This window comes from Bufo gargarizans, chromosome 3, assembly GCF_014858855.1.
Source record: "Bufo gargarizans isolate SCDJY-AF-19 chromosome 3, ASM1485885v1, whole genome shotgun sequence".
NCBI lineage: Eukaryota > Metazoa > Chordata > Amphibia > Anura > Bufonidae > Bufo > Bufo gargarizans.
Genome location: NC_058082.1, coordinates 420,272,542 through 420,285,866, shown reverse-complemented (window position 1 = coordinate 420,285,866; position 13,325 = coordinate 420,272,542).

Below are 13,325 nucleotides of genomic sequence, written 5' to 3'. Positions count from 1 at the left end.
AGAAGAATGGGTGATCATAAATAGGACCAGGCATAAATATGATTTGCTCATAACAAATGTAATAAATTATGCCCACTCCTCTCATTTTCACCTTAGAACTGCTAGTGAGGACGGACTGTGCTCAGCTAAGGCTACTTTCACATTTGCGTTCGGGGCTCCGCTTGTGAGTTCCGTTTAAAGGCTCTCACAAGCGGCCCCAAACGCATCCGTCCAGCCCTAATGCATTCTGAGTGGATGCGGATCCGCTCAGAATGCATCAGTCTGACAGCGTTTGGGCTCCGCTCCGCTCAGCAGGCGGGCACCTGAACGCTTGCAGCGTTCGGGTGTCCGCCTGGCCGTGCGGAGGCAAGCGAATCCGTCCAGACTTACAATGGAAGTCAATGGGGGCGGATCCGTTTGAAGGTGACACAATATGGTGCAATTTTCAAACGGATCCGTCCCCCATTGACTTTCAATGTAAAGTCTGGACGGATCAGTCTGCGGCTACTTTCACACTTAGAATTTATTTTACAATATAATGTTCTGAACGGATCCATCGTCTGCATTATATGAGCGGATCCATCTCAGACGGATCCGCTCTGAACGCAAGTGTGAAAGTAGCCTAAGTACGTCTGCCCCCTTGTTTGGTGGCGGTTCCTGCACTCGGAGCCCAATTGATCAAAACTTTTGACATGTCGCTATGTATGTAGGTATAATGAATATAGTGATCCTGTTGCACACAGCAGAGGCACAATAAGTAACCATGGTGCTCCTTTCAATTTTCTACACCTGCCTTTCATCATCCATAGTCAACGCTAACTGCACCTTACCTCTGAATCAAGTTAGGCAGGTACTATGCTTGCTACCTAGTGTTATGCCCATTAGTTACAAAATAACACTTGCATAGTGTAGAGCACATATAGTTCTTGAACAGTTAGTCCAAACTAATATTTTGGTGACCATTGTGCCGCAAAGGACATTTATCAACATGAAAATAGCCGCGCGGTGTACTCGGCTGTTTCCGTTGGTCCATGGACACTGAATGGAGAGAAATAGCACATGAGTGACCACCACTTCACTCCTCACTGTGGTCATACAATGAAGAAGAATGGGGAGGCTTGGAACCCCCAGGGATCAGACAACCCTAATAAGCAATCAGTTTCCCAGAACAAGGTATACTTTGCCTTCCTTCTGCAGCACCCCTTTAGGACTCTGCAGGGTCATGTGCATGGAGCCTGCATGGCAGTATTTAGATGCTGTATTGCTTCCGAGTATGAAATTGTCCTGTTACTGTGCACTGCCAGTCTCCTTTAGAAGAAATGCATCTAGGCAAAGGCATGTCATTTTCCGCGAGGTCACAAAGGAACCCACAGTAATCTCCAAGCAACTAAAATCCTCACAATAGCTAGTGGGTGATGGTCATCAGTTTCTGATCGGTGGGGTCTGACACCGGGACCCCCACCAATCAGCTGTACGAGAAGGCATCGGCACTAGCCAGAGGATAGGTCATCAGTTATAAAGTCTCAAAAAATTATTTTAATCCAATAGAAATGTAGAAGGACCTGAGTTGAAGCTGTTTTGTACAGAGAAACTGGTTAAAATTCCTCCAAGCCAATGTGCAGGACTAATCAAAAATTAAAGGAAACATTTAAGGTGCTGCCACATACATGTTCAGATTTTTTTTTATATAGTTTTTTAAGCCAACCAGGAGTGGATAAAAAAAATTAAAAAAAAGTGAGAATTTGTATCTGCCCTTAATCCCTTCCTGACACATGATGTAATAGTACGTCATGGCGGCAGGTGACTTGCCGCAATTTGACGTACTAGTACATCATGGTGATCGGTTGGGTTAGTGTAATACACTAACAGGCAATGCATTATAATCCAGATGCATTGTAATTCATTGCAGAGAGGATCAGACCCCCAAAAGTTGAAGTACCATAGTGGGACAGAAATAAAGTTTAAAAAAAGTCAAAAAAGTGTTTTTAATAATACAAAAATTAAGTTCCAAGTAAAAAATCCCCTGATTTTATAATAAAAAATGGCGGGGGAAAACAACACAAATATTACTGTATTTTTCGCCCCATAAGGCTCCTTTCACACTAGCGTTCGCTGGTCCGCTCGTGAGCTCCGTTTGAAGGAGCTCACGAGCGGACCCGAACGCAGCCGTCCAGCCCTGATGCAGTCTGAATGGAGCGGATCCGCTCAGACTGCATCAGTCTGGCGGCGTTCAGCCTCCGCTCCGCTCGCCTCCGCACGGACAGGCGGACAGCTGAACGCTGCTTGCAGCGTTCGGGTGTCCGCCTGGCCGTGCGGATCCGTCCAGACTTACAATGTAAGTCAATGGGGACGGATCCGTTTGAAGATGCCACAATGTGGCTCAATCTTCAAGCGGATCCGTCCCCCATTGACTTTACATTGAAAGTCTGGACGGATCCGTCCGAGGCTATTTTCACACTTAGCTTTTTTTTTGCCATTTTAATGCAGACGGATCCGTTCTGAACGGAGCCTCCGTCTGCATTATTATGAGCGGATCCGTTCAGAACGGATCCGCCCGAACGCTAGTGTGAAAGTAGCCTAAGACGCACCCCCCTCCCCCCCAAAATGTGGGAAAAATGCATCTTATGGTGCGATTGCTGACATTTTAACATCGCAGGCTGCGATGTATATGCGAGCGGGGAGGGACTGGGAGGAGGAGCTGGGGCCCGGCAATTGCGGCGGGGCGGTGCAGTCACTGTAGTCTGGCCCCGCCGCTCCATTGCTGCACTATACAAATATAAAATGTCTCATTCAATTAAAAGTGATTAAACATGCCCCCCCCCCCCTTTTAATATTACAGTACACCCTAACAGCTTCTGTAGAATGCAGGTAGGCAGGCCGGGTGGGCAGCAGCGTAACTCCCTAATGTTACGTGCCTGCACCGCCTACTTTATGAATGAAGTAGGGGGCGCAGGCAAGTGACGTCAGTGAGTGATGCACCGGCCGTCTGGCCTGCCTGCCTGCATTGTACAGAAGCTGTTAGGGTGTACGGTAATATTAGGAGTGAGATGGCATGTTTAATCACTTTTAATTGAATGAGACATTTTATATTTGTATACTGGAGCGGTGGGGGGGGGGGGGATCTGTGGATGACAGTTTTGTGGGGAACATCTGTTAATGGCACTGTTATGGGCTGGGGTGTCTGTGGATGGCACTGTTATGGGGTGGGGGGTCTGTGGATGGCACATATATAACAGTGCCACCCACAGATCCCCCATAACAGTGCCACCCACAGATCCCCCTGTAACAGTGCCAGCCACAGATCCCCCCTGTAACAGTGCGAGCCACAGATCCCCCCTGTAACAGTGCCAGCCACAGATCCCCCCTGTAACAGTGCCAGCCACAGATCCCCCTGTAACAGTGCCAGCCACAGATCCCCCCTGTAACAGTGTCAGCCACAGATCCCCCCCCCCCCTGTAACAGTGTCAGCCACAGATCCCCCCCCTGTAACAGTGTCAGCCACAGATCCCCCCCCTGTAACAGTGTCAGCCACAGATCCCCCCTGTAACAGTGTCAGCCACAGATCCCCCCTGTAACAGTGTCAGCCACAGATCCCCCCTGTAACAGTGTCAGCCACAGATCCCCCCTGTAACAGTGTCAGCCACAGATCCCCCTGTAACAGTGTCAGCCACAGATCCCCCCTGTAACAGTGTCAGCCACAGATCCCCCCTGTAACAGTGTCAGCCACAGATCCCCCCTGTAACAGTGTCAGCCACAGATCCCCCCTGTAACAGTGTCAGCCACAGATCCCCCCTGTAACAGTGTCAGCCACAGATCCCCCCTGTAACAGTGTCAGCCACAGATCCCCCCTGTACCAGTGTCAGCCTCAGATCCCCCCTGTAACAGTGTCAGCCACAGATCCCCCCTGTAACAGTGTCAGTCACACATCCCCCCCATAGCAGTGTGTCTTCCACAGATGCCCCCATAACAGTGCGTCATCCACAGATGCCCCCATGACAGTGCGTCATCCACAGATCCCCCATAACAGTGCCATCCCCAGATCCCCCCATAATGGTGTCCTTCACAGATCCCCCCATAACACTGCCATCCACAGACCACCATTAGTTCCAAACCCACCAAAAGCACACCTTTTGGTTAAAAAAAATGTTTTCTTATTTTCCTCCCCAAAAACCTAGTTGCGTTTTATAGGGCGTAAAATACGGTAGGTATTGCCGCATCCGTGACGACCGGCTCTATAAATATATCTCATAATATACCCTGTAAAATAAACACCGTAAAAAATAAAATAAAATAAAAACTGCCCAAAAAAGCTATTTTGGTCACCTTACATCACAAAAAGTAACACCAAGCAATCAAAAAGGTGTATCCCCCCAAAATGGTACCAATGAAACTGTCACTTCATCCCGCAAAAAATGAGATCCTACTTAAGATAATCGGGCAAATTTTTTTAAAAAAAATAAAGCTCTCAGAATATGGAGACACTAAAACATAATTTTTTTGCTTCAAAAATTCTATTATTGTGTTAAAGTGAAATAAATAAAAAAGTAGACATATTATCGCTGCATCCGTAACAACCAGCTCTATAAAAATATCACATGATCCAACTCCTCAGGTAAAAACGTCATTTTTTGGTCACTTTGCCCCATAAAGTGTAATAATGAATGATCAAAAAAATCATATGTATCCAAAAATGTTACCAATAAAAAGGTCAACTCTTCCTGCAAAAAACGAGCCCTTGCATAAAACGATCGGCAGAAAATGGAGACACAAAAGCATAATAAAAAAAAAAATGCTTTATTATGTAAAACTGAAACAAAGAAAGTAGACATATTTGATATCATCACGTCTGTAGCAACCTGCTCTATAAAAATAGCACATGATCTAACCTGTCAGATAAACATTGTGAAAAACAAAAAATGAAAACTGTGCCAGAACAGCCATTTTTTGGTACCTTGCCTCACAAAAAACATAATGTAGAGTAGGGCTGAAACGATTACTCGATTTAATCGAGTAATTCGACACAAAATAATCCTCGATGCAAATTTTTTGCATCGAGGATTCATTTGTGTCATGTGACCATGGAGCGGGAGTGAAGCGCTTGCTATTGCTCACCGCTCCGTGGTCACCCGCCGGCCCGCAACGCGCTGTACTGGATCCTGACACATCGTCAGGTCATAGTGCACGTAAGCGCGCACTATGACTCAACGCTGTGTGCTGAGTGGCTGGCAGCGGAGGAGGCGGGGCGTGAGTGGCGGTACAGATTAGAACTGCTGGCTGCTGGTTATCGGCGGAAGGCTGGTAAGTGGCTGCATGTGTGGAGGGGCACTGTGTGATTAGTGCTCACCATGTGTGTCCCAGCACGGAGAACCCCTATGATAACACGTTTACCACTGTACTCCTGTAGTCTGTTCCCACAGAGGAGCAGACTACCAGAGTACACTGTATGCCGGAAACCCGCCGGATCCCATTGTAGTGAACAGGAGATGTGAATCTAGCCTTACTCACTCTCACAATCTCCCCACCTCTGCTGTTCTGATGCTTCGGTCCCATCTGGTCCCTAGTCCCAGCTCAACATACGGGAAATTCCCACTCAGGCAATCACTGGCTAAGGCGGTCCACGGTTGCATCGCTGTGTGTCAAGCCAGAACCAGGAAGTGGAGAGCAGCGGGCACCAGAACAGCAGTGTCTGGGAATTGGTGAAGGCGAGCAATGCTTATTTTTCATTTCTAGCCTATGGTATTCTGGAACTTTTTTTTTCTCCCCCTAGAAAACACCTTTTTTTTTAATTTTATTTCTTGGGTTTATAGATACTGTATGCCTCTTATATAGCAACACAACTTCACACTGCTAGACACCAAAGCATACAATTTGTAACAGACCACCGCTTATCATGTGCTTTTTTAATTTTGTTTTCTTCTCATGTGACAGCGGGAATGTTGGGTGGAGCATGGACTTCTAGTTAGAGCTGTGTCACCTGTGCCGGAATGGCCAGAGGATGATAGGGGTAGTAGTGCTCACTGGCCTTGTTTAGAGGGGCTGATGATTGGCAGCATAGGGTGTTAGAGCACCCCCTGTCGTTAGTGGCTGGTTCAGCGTGGTTTGGGTTTTGTTTCCTTTTAGTTTCTGATGTGGGTATATCCCCTCACCATGACATCGCACTATCCCTGCACGGTGACATCACTGTGCGCACTATCCCTGCACGGTGACATCACCGTGCGCACTATCCCTGCACGGTGACATCACCGTGCGCACTATCCCTGCACTGTGACATCACCGTGCGCACTATGCCTGCACTGTGACATCACCGAGCGCACTATGCCTGCACTGTGACATCACCGAGCGCACTATGCCTGCACTGTGACATCACCGAGCGCACTATGCCTGCACTGTGACATCACCGAGCGCACTATGCCTGCACTGTGACATCCCCGAGCACACTATCCCTGCACTGTGACATCACCGAGCACACTATCCCTGCACTGTGACATCACTGTGTGCACTATCCCTGCACTGTGACATCACCGAGCACACTATCCCTGCACTGTGACATCACTGTGTGCACTATCCCTGCTGAGCTGATGGCACTGGGGGAGAACAAAGGGTGTTGGGGACTGATGGCAGGGGGTCTGGTGAGTTTTTATAAAGGAAAACAGTCTATTAATTCATTTTTTCTTATTAGAATACTCGATTAATCGTAAAAAATAATCGATAGAATACTTGATTTCTAAAATAATCGTTTACTGCAGCCCTAATGTAGAGTGATCAAAAATCATATGTACCCCAAAATAATAGCAATAAAACTGCCACCTTATCCCATAGTTTCCAAAATGGGGTCACTTTTTGGAAGTTTCTACTGTAGGGATATCTAAGGGGCTTGAAATGGGACATGGTGTCTAAAAACCAGTCCAGCAAAATCTGCCTTCCAAAAACCTTACGGCGCTCCTTTTCTTCTGTGCCCTGCTGTGCGCCCTTACAACAGTTTACCGCCACATGTGGGGTGTTTCTGTAAACCGCAGAATCAGGGTTATAAATATTGAGTTTTGTTTTGCTGTTAACCCTTGATGTGTTACAGGAAAAAATGTATTACAATGAAAAATCTGCCCAAAAAGTTCAATTTAGAAATTTCATCTCAATTTTCCTTTAATTCTTGTGGAACATCTAAAGAGTTAACAAAGTTTGTAAAATCAGTTTTGAATACCTTTAGGGCTGTAGTTTCTAAAATGGGGTAATTTTTTCAGTGGTTTCTACTATGTAAACCCCACAAAGTGACTTCAGAACTGAACTGGTTTGGGGTTTTGGAAATTTTCTTAAAGAATTTTAAAATTGCTTCTAAAATTCTAAAGAAGTTCGGGTTTGGGTTAGGTGTTGTGTAGATTTTATTATTTTCCCTTATAATATGGTTAAGGGAAAATAATAGCATTCTTAATACAGAATGCATAGTACAATATGGCTGGAGGGGTTAAAAAATAAAATAAAAAATAATATAACTCACCATAATCCACTTGATCGCACAGCCCGGCTTCTCTTCTGTCTTCTTCTTTGCTGTGCACAGGAATAGGACCTTTGATGACGTCACTGCGCTCATCACATGGTCCATCACATGATCTTTTACCACGGTGATGGATCATGTGACGGACCATGTGAGGAGCGCAGTGACATTATCAAAGGTCCTTTTCCTGTGCACAGCAAAGATGAAGACAGAAGAGAAGCCGGGCTGCGCGATCAAGTGGATTGAGGTGAGTTATATTATTTTTTATTTAACCCCTCCAGCCCTATTGTACTATGCATTCTGTATTAAGAATGCTATTATTTTCCCTTATAACCATGTTATAAGGGAAAATAATAATGATCGGGTCTCCATCCCGATCGTCTCCTAGCAACCATGCGTGAAATTCGCACCGCATCCGCACTTGCTTGCGATTTTCACGCAGCCCCATTCACTTCTATGGGGCCTGCGGTGTGTGAAAAACGCAGAATATAGAACATGCTGCGATTTTCATGCAACTCACAAGTGATGCGTGAAAATCACCGCTCGTGTGCACAGCCCCATAGAAATGAATGGGTCAGGATTCAGTGCGGGTGCAAAGCGTTCACGTCACACATTGCACCCGCGCGGAAAACTCGCTTGTGTGAAAGGGGCATTAGGCCTCGTTCACACGGCCGTCGCGGGTGAGGGCCGGATACGTTTAGGGTAAACCCGCGCCAGTAGGCACACAATTGCAGTCAGTTTTGTCTGCGATTGCGTTCCGATGTTCAGTTTTTTCCACGCGAGTGCAATGTGTTTTGCACGCGTGTGAGAAAAAAACTGAATGTGGTACCCAGACCCGAACATGGTTATAATGGAAAATAATAGCATTCTTAATACAGAATGCTTAGTAAAATGTGCCTTAAGAATGCTATAATTTTCCCTTATAACAATGTTATAAGGGAAAATAATGCAGTGAATTTACTTTAATGGGGTCCTATTATCTCCTAGCAACCATGCGTGAAAATCGCACCGCATCCGCACTTGCTTGTGGATGCTTGCGATTTTCACGCAGCCCCATTCATTTCTATGGGGCCTGCGTTGCGTGAAAAGCGCAGAATATAGAACATGCTGCGATTTTCACGCAACGCACAAGTGATGCGTGATAATCACCGCTCATCTGAACAGTCCCATTGAAGTGAATGGGTCCGGATTCAGTGCGGGTGCAAAGTGTTCACCTCACGCCTTAGGCCCCTTTCACACAAGCGAGTTTTCCGCGTGGGTGCAATGCATGAGGTGAACGTATTGCACCCGCACTGAATCCGGACCCATTCATTTCTATGGGGCTGTGCATATGAGCAGTGATTTTCACGCATCACTTATGCGTTGCGTGAAAATCGCAGCATGCTCTATATTGTGCGTTTATCGCGCAACGCAGGCCCCATAGAAGTGAATGGGGCTACGTGAAAATCGCAAGCATCCGCAAGCAAGTGTGGATGCGGTGCGAATTTCACGCACGGTTGCTAGGAGACGATCGGGATGGAGACCCGATCATTATTATTTTCCCTTATAACATGGTTATAAGGGAAAATAATAGTATTCTTAATACAGAATGCATGGTACAATAGTGCTGGAGGGGTTAAAAAAAATAAAAAATTATTTAACTCACCTTAATCCACTTGCTTGTGCAGCCCGGCTTCTCTTTTGTCTTCATCTTTGCTGTGTACAGGAATAGGACCTGTGGTGACATCACTCCGGTCATCACATAGTCCATCACCATGGTAAAAGACCGGAGTGATGTCACCACAGGTCCTTTTCCTGTACAGATCAAAGAAGAAGACAGAAGAGATGCCGGCTGCGCGAGCAAGTGGATTAAGGGGAGTTATATTATTTTTTATTTTTTTTAACCCCTCTAGCGCTATTGTACTATGCATTCTGTATTAAAAATGCTATTATTTTCCCTTATAACCATGTTATAAGGGAAAATAATACAATCTACACAACCCCGATCCCAAACCCGAACTTCTGTGAAGAAGTTTGGGTTTGGGTACCAAATATGCAGATTTTTCTCACGCGCGTGCAAAACGCATTACAATGTTTTGCACTCACGCGTGTTCCCGCAACGCACGTGTGAAACCAGCCTTAAGCCTCTTTCACACAAGTGAGTTTTCAGTCAGGGAGCGATGCGTGAAGCCAGTGCATAGCATCCAGAATAAATCCTGACCCATTTATTTCATTGGGTTTTTATGCATCATTTCGCAGCATGTTCTATATTCTGGTTCCATAGAAGTGAATGGGGCTTTAGTGAAAAACGGATTGCATCTGGATGTACGTAATCTGTGTTTCACTGGTGGGTTGCTAAGAGATGTAGATTGTTATTTTTCATTATTTTTTTCATGTGTGTGAAAAACGCATTAATAACTGATTGCACCTGCATAGAAAAAACTGAAACACTGAACACAATCGCACACAAGACTGACTGAACTTGCATGCAAAACCATCCGTTTTTTCCTGAACAGATCCTGAGAAAATGTGTAACGCTCGTGTAAAAGAGGCCTCAGATGCAGTTGTTGCTGCACAAGGGGGTCAAACCAGATACTGAAAGCAAGAGTTCACATACCGCTCACAGAACTGTGATATTGGATCATTTTCCTCGATACATAAATGACCAGGCCTATTTGTTTGATTTGGTTCTTTATCTAATTATAGAATTTGTGTGAAAATATTATGTAGTTTTAGGTCAAATTTATGCAGAAATATAGAATATTCTGAAGGGTTCACAAACTTTCAAGCGCCAGTGTACAAGTCACGAAACTCCAAGGTGACGTGTAATATCTTTTATCATTTATACCATAGGGTACATTATACATCTTAGCAGCTGCAGAACCTCTTTTTTTTTTTTTTTTTTTAAGAGGAATGCAGTGTTTCCTGTCTACCATTGATTAACTGAAACATCCTTGTCTTTTTTTTTTTTAAACCTGTTCTGTAGCAGAATGCCCGTTCTATGTCGCAGAACTGGTAATGGGGCATTTCTGCTCTTCATAGAGATGAATAGGATCTACAGAAACAGTTGAATTGCAGAACGCATTTGAAGCTTTTTCTGTAACGTACTGTTAGTAATGTATACATACTGCAGTAATGTACAGTACAATACACAACATATCCACATAGTATATCATGTCCCTTCAGTTATAATACACACTGATGATATTACTAGAGACAGAGGTGTTTAATAAGGTATGTGGCACAACCCTGGCAATGTGCAGCACACGTGACCTAGTTATATAGTAGTCATCCAGCCTACACATCAGGTTTTACATGTACAGTACTTGGTGAACTTCAGCACATGGGCTGCACATGCGCAGTAACTGCATGGCTGATGCAACATTGACAAGGCGAGGGAGAGGGTTACCGTAAATACACTAATATACGTGTGTCTTTACCATCTGCTCCAAATGCTACAAGCTTGGTGCACTGGATAGAAATGTGTGTGTGTGTATATATATATATATATATATATATATATATTTACAGTGTATGTGTCAGAACCATAAGATTAGCTGCGGATGGTAACTTGTCTTTCATTTCTCCATTTGCAGTATCTTTAGGTCTGCTCTGTGGACTTTGTGGCATACTTGTCATTGCTAAAGTTAAAAATGATGCTACACATTTTTCTAATATATGTCGTACATGCAATCTCCTAGATTACTCTAAACCAGGGATGCACAACCTGCAGCCCGCATGCGGCCCCCAGAGTCTTGGTTTGCGGCCCCCGTCCTGCTTGGCAGAAACACAGCAGATCTTGCTCCTGCGCTGTGTTTCTGCCTGGAGCGTCGCACAATTGCAAGATTACAGCTCCTGCGCTGTAGCAGGACAGGTCCGAGACAGCAGAGACAGCACGAGACCCGAGGAGAAGGCAGAAGCAGTGTATCAGCGCTTCTCCTCACACAGGTGAGCGGCGCGCTGTGCAGTTTAGACCCGGCGATCACGTGATCGCTGAGTGTCAGGGGCAGAGGACTGCAGAGCCTCACCAGCTCTGCCCTGTACAAAGCCCCCCTCAGCAGGCTGGTTTTCCTTGTAACTGGGGATCCTTTGGATGCTCCAGTTACAGTGGAAATAGTGCAAAAAAAAAAGTCTGTGTCCCCAAAGGACTTTAAGGGACCTTTTGGGGAAAAATCATGTGGCAAATATATATATATATATATATATATATATATATCTATATATATATATCTATATATTAAAAGTTTAAAAGAAAAACATTGAAAACACAATAAAAAAAAAAAAAAGGCAGTGTCCCCCAGAGCTCTTTTAAAGACCTCTTGGGGGTTATACAGTGCTGTAAAAATATATAAAAAAAATAAAATAAAAAAATATAAAAAGGAAAAAGTTCTAAATAAAATAGTTCACTGTCATATTATGTGGCAAAAATTGATTTTAAAAATAAATAATAAAGTTATGATAAAAAAATATGAAATACAAAATAAATTAAATACAAATAAAAGGAAAATAAGAAGTCAGTGTCCCCCAAAGGTCTCTTTGTAGCAGAAATATATATAAAAAAATATATATAAAAAAGAAAAAATTGTAAAACGCCCACACCAACCAAAACCATTACAATTATAACCCCATTCATGTGAAACTATACATATTGTATACTAAAATGATCCAAAACATATAGGGAACTAATTATAATAATTTGCATATTTAAATAATGAGCTATAGTTTGAATAAAAAGTTACAGTTTCCCCCTAATAAAACTAAAAATATATATTAAAAAGCCCTGTGTTATGTAATAAAAAGCTGCAAAAGTTATTTTGGTAGTCCAAAAAATGTTAAAAGTTATAAGTGTTTGAACCGTGTGCGCTAAATAATAACAAAAAAGTGACTGCTCATTAAAGGGTTAACCAATAAGTGCTTTCCTGGCTAGTAAGGCCTCATACACACGACCGTACCTTTTCCTTTTGGTCCGCAGAACACCAGCAATGTGTGTTCTGCATTTTAAAGAACGGAGTAACGGATGCGGACAGCACACAGAGTGCTGTCGGCATCTTTTGCGGCCCCGTTGAAGTGATTGGGTCTGCATCCAAGACATCCGGATTCGGACTAAAACAATGGCCGTGTGCGTGAGCCCTCAGGGAAAGTGCTTACTGGTTATTACACTGCACCTACAGTATATCTGGTGGTGCAGGAGGTGGTAATAACCAGTGAGCGCCGTCCTCTGCAGTGAAGTAAAGCTCTTATTTGTGAATAGAAGGCAGGAAGGAAACGTTGCCACTTAAAGGGGTTGTCAAGGTTCAGAGCTGAACCTGGACATCCCTCCATTTTCACCCAGGCAGCCCCCCTGACATGATCATCGGAGCAGTTCATGCTCCGATGCTCTCCTTTGCCCTGCGCTAAATCGCGCAGGGCAAAGGCATTTTTCTGAGTTCCGGTGATGTACCGGGCTCTCCATGGGGCTGACAGGAACCCCGGTGACGTCACCGGCACTGATGGGCGGGATTTAGCGCTGCCCTAGCCAGTAAAACGGCTAGGGCAGAGCTAAAGCCCGCCCCTCAGAGCCGGTGACGTCACCGAACACACTGCTGGGCGGAAACTTACCGCCCGGCAGTGTGTTATTGAAAACACAAGAGCCTGTGCCCTGCGCGATCTAGCGCAGGGCACGGGAGCGCATCGGAGCATGAGATGCTCCGATGCTAGGCTCAGGGGGCTGCCGGGGTGAAAATAACGGTATGTCCGGGTTCAGCTCTGAACCCGGACAACCCCTTTAAAGGGGTTCTGCACTTTGTTTAAACTGATGATCTATCCTCTGGACACCCAGGACCCCCCGCGGATCAGCTGTTTGAGAAGGCAGCGCGCTCCAGCAGTGCTGTGGCCGTCT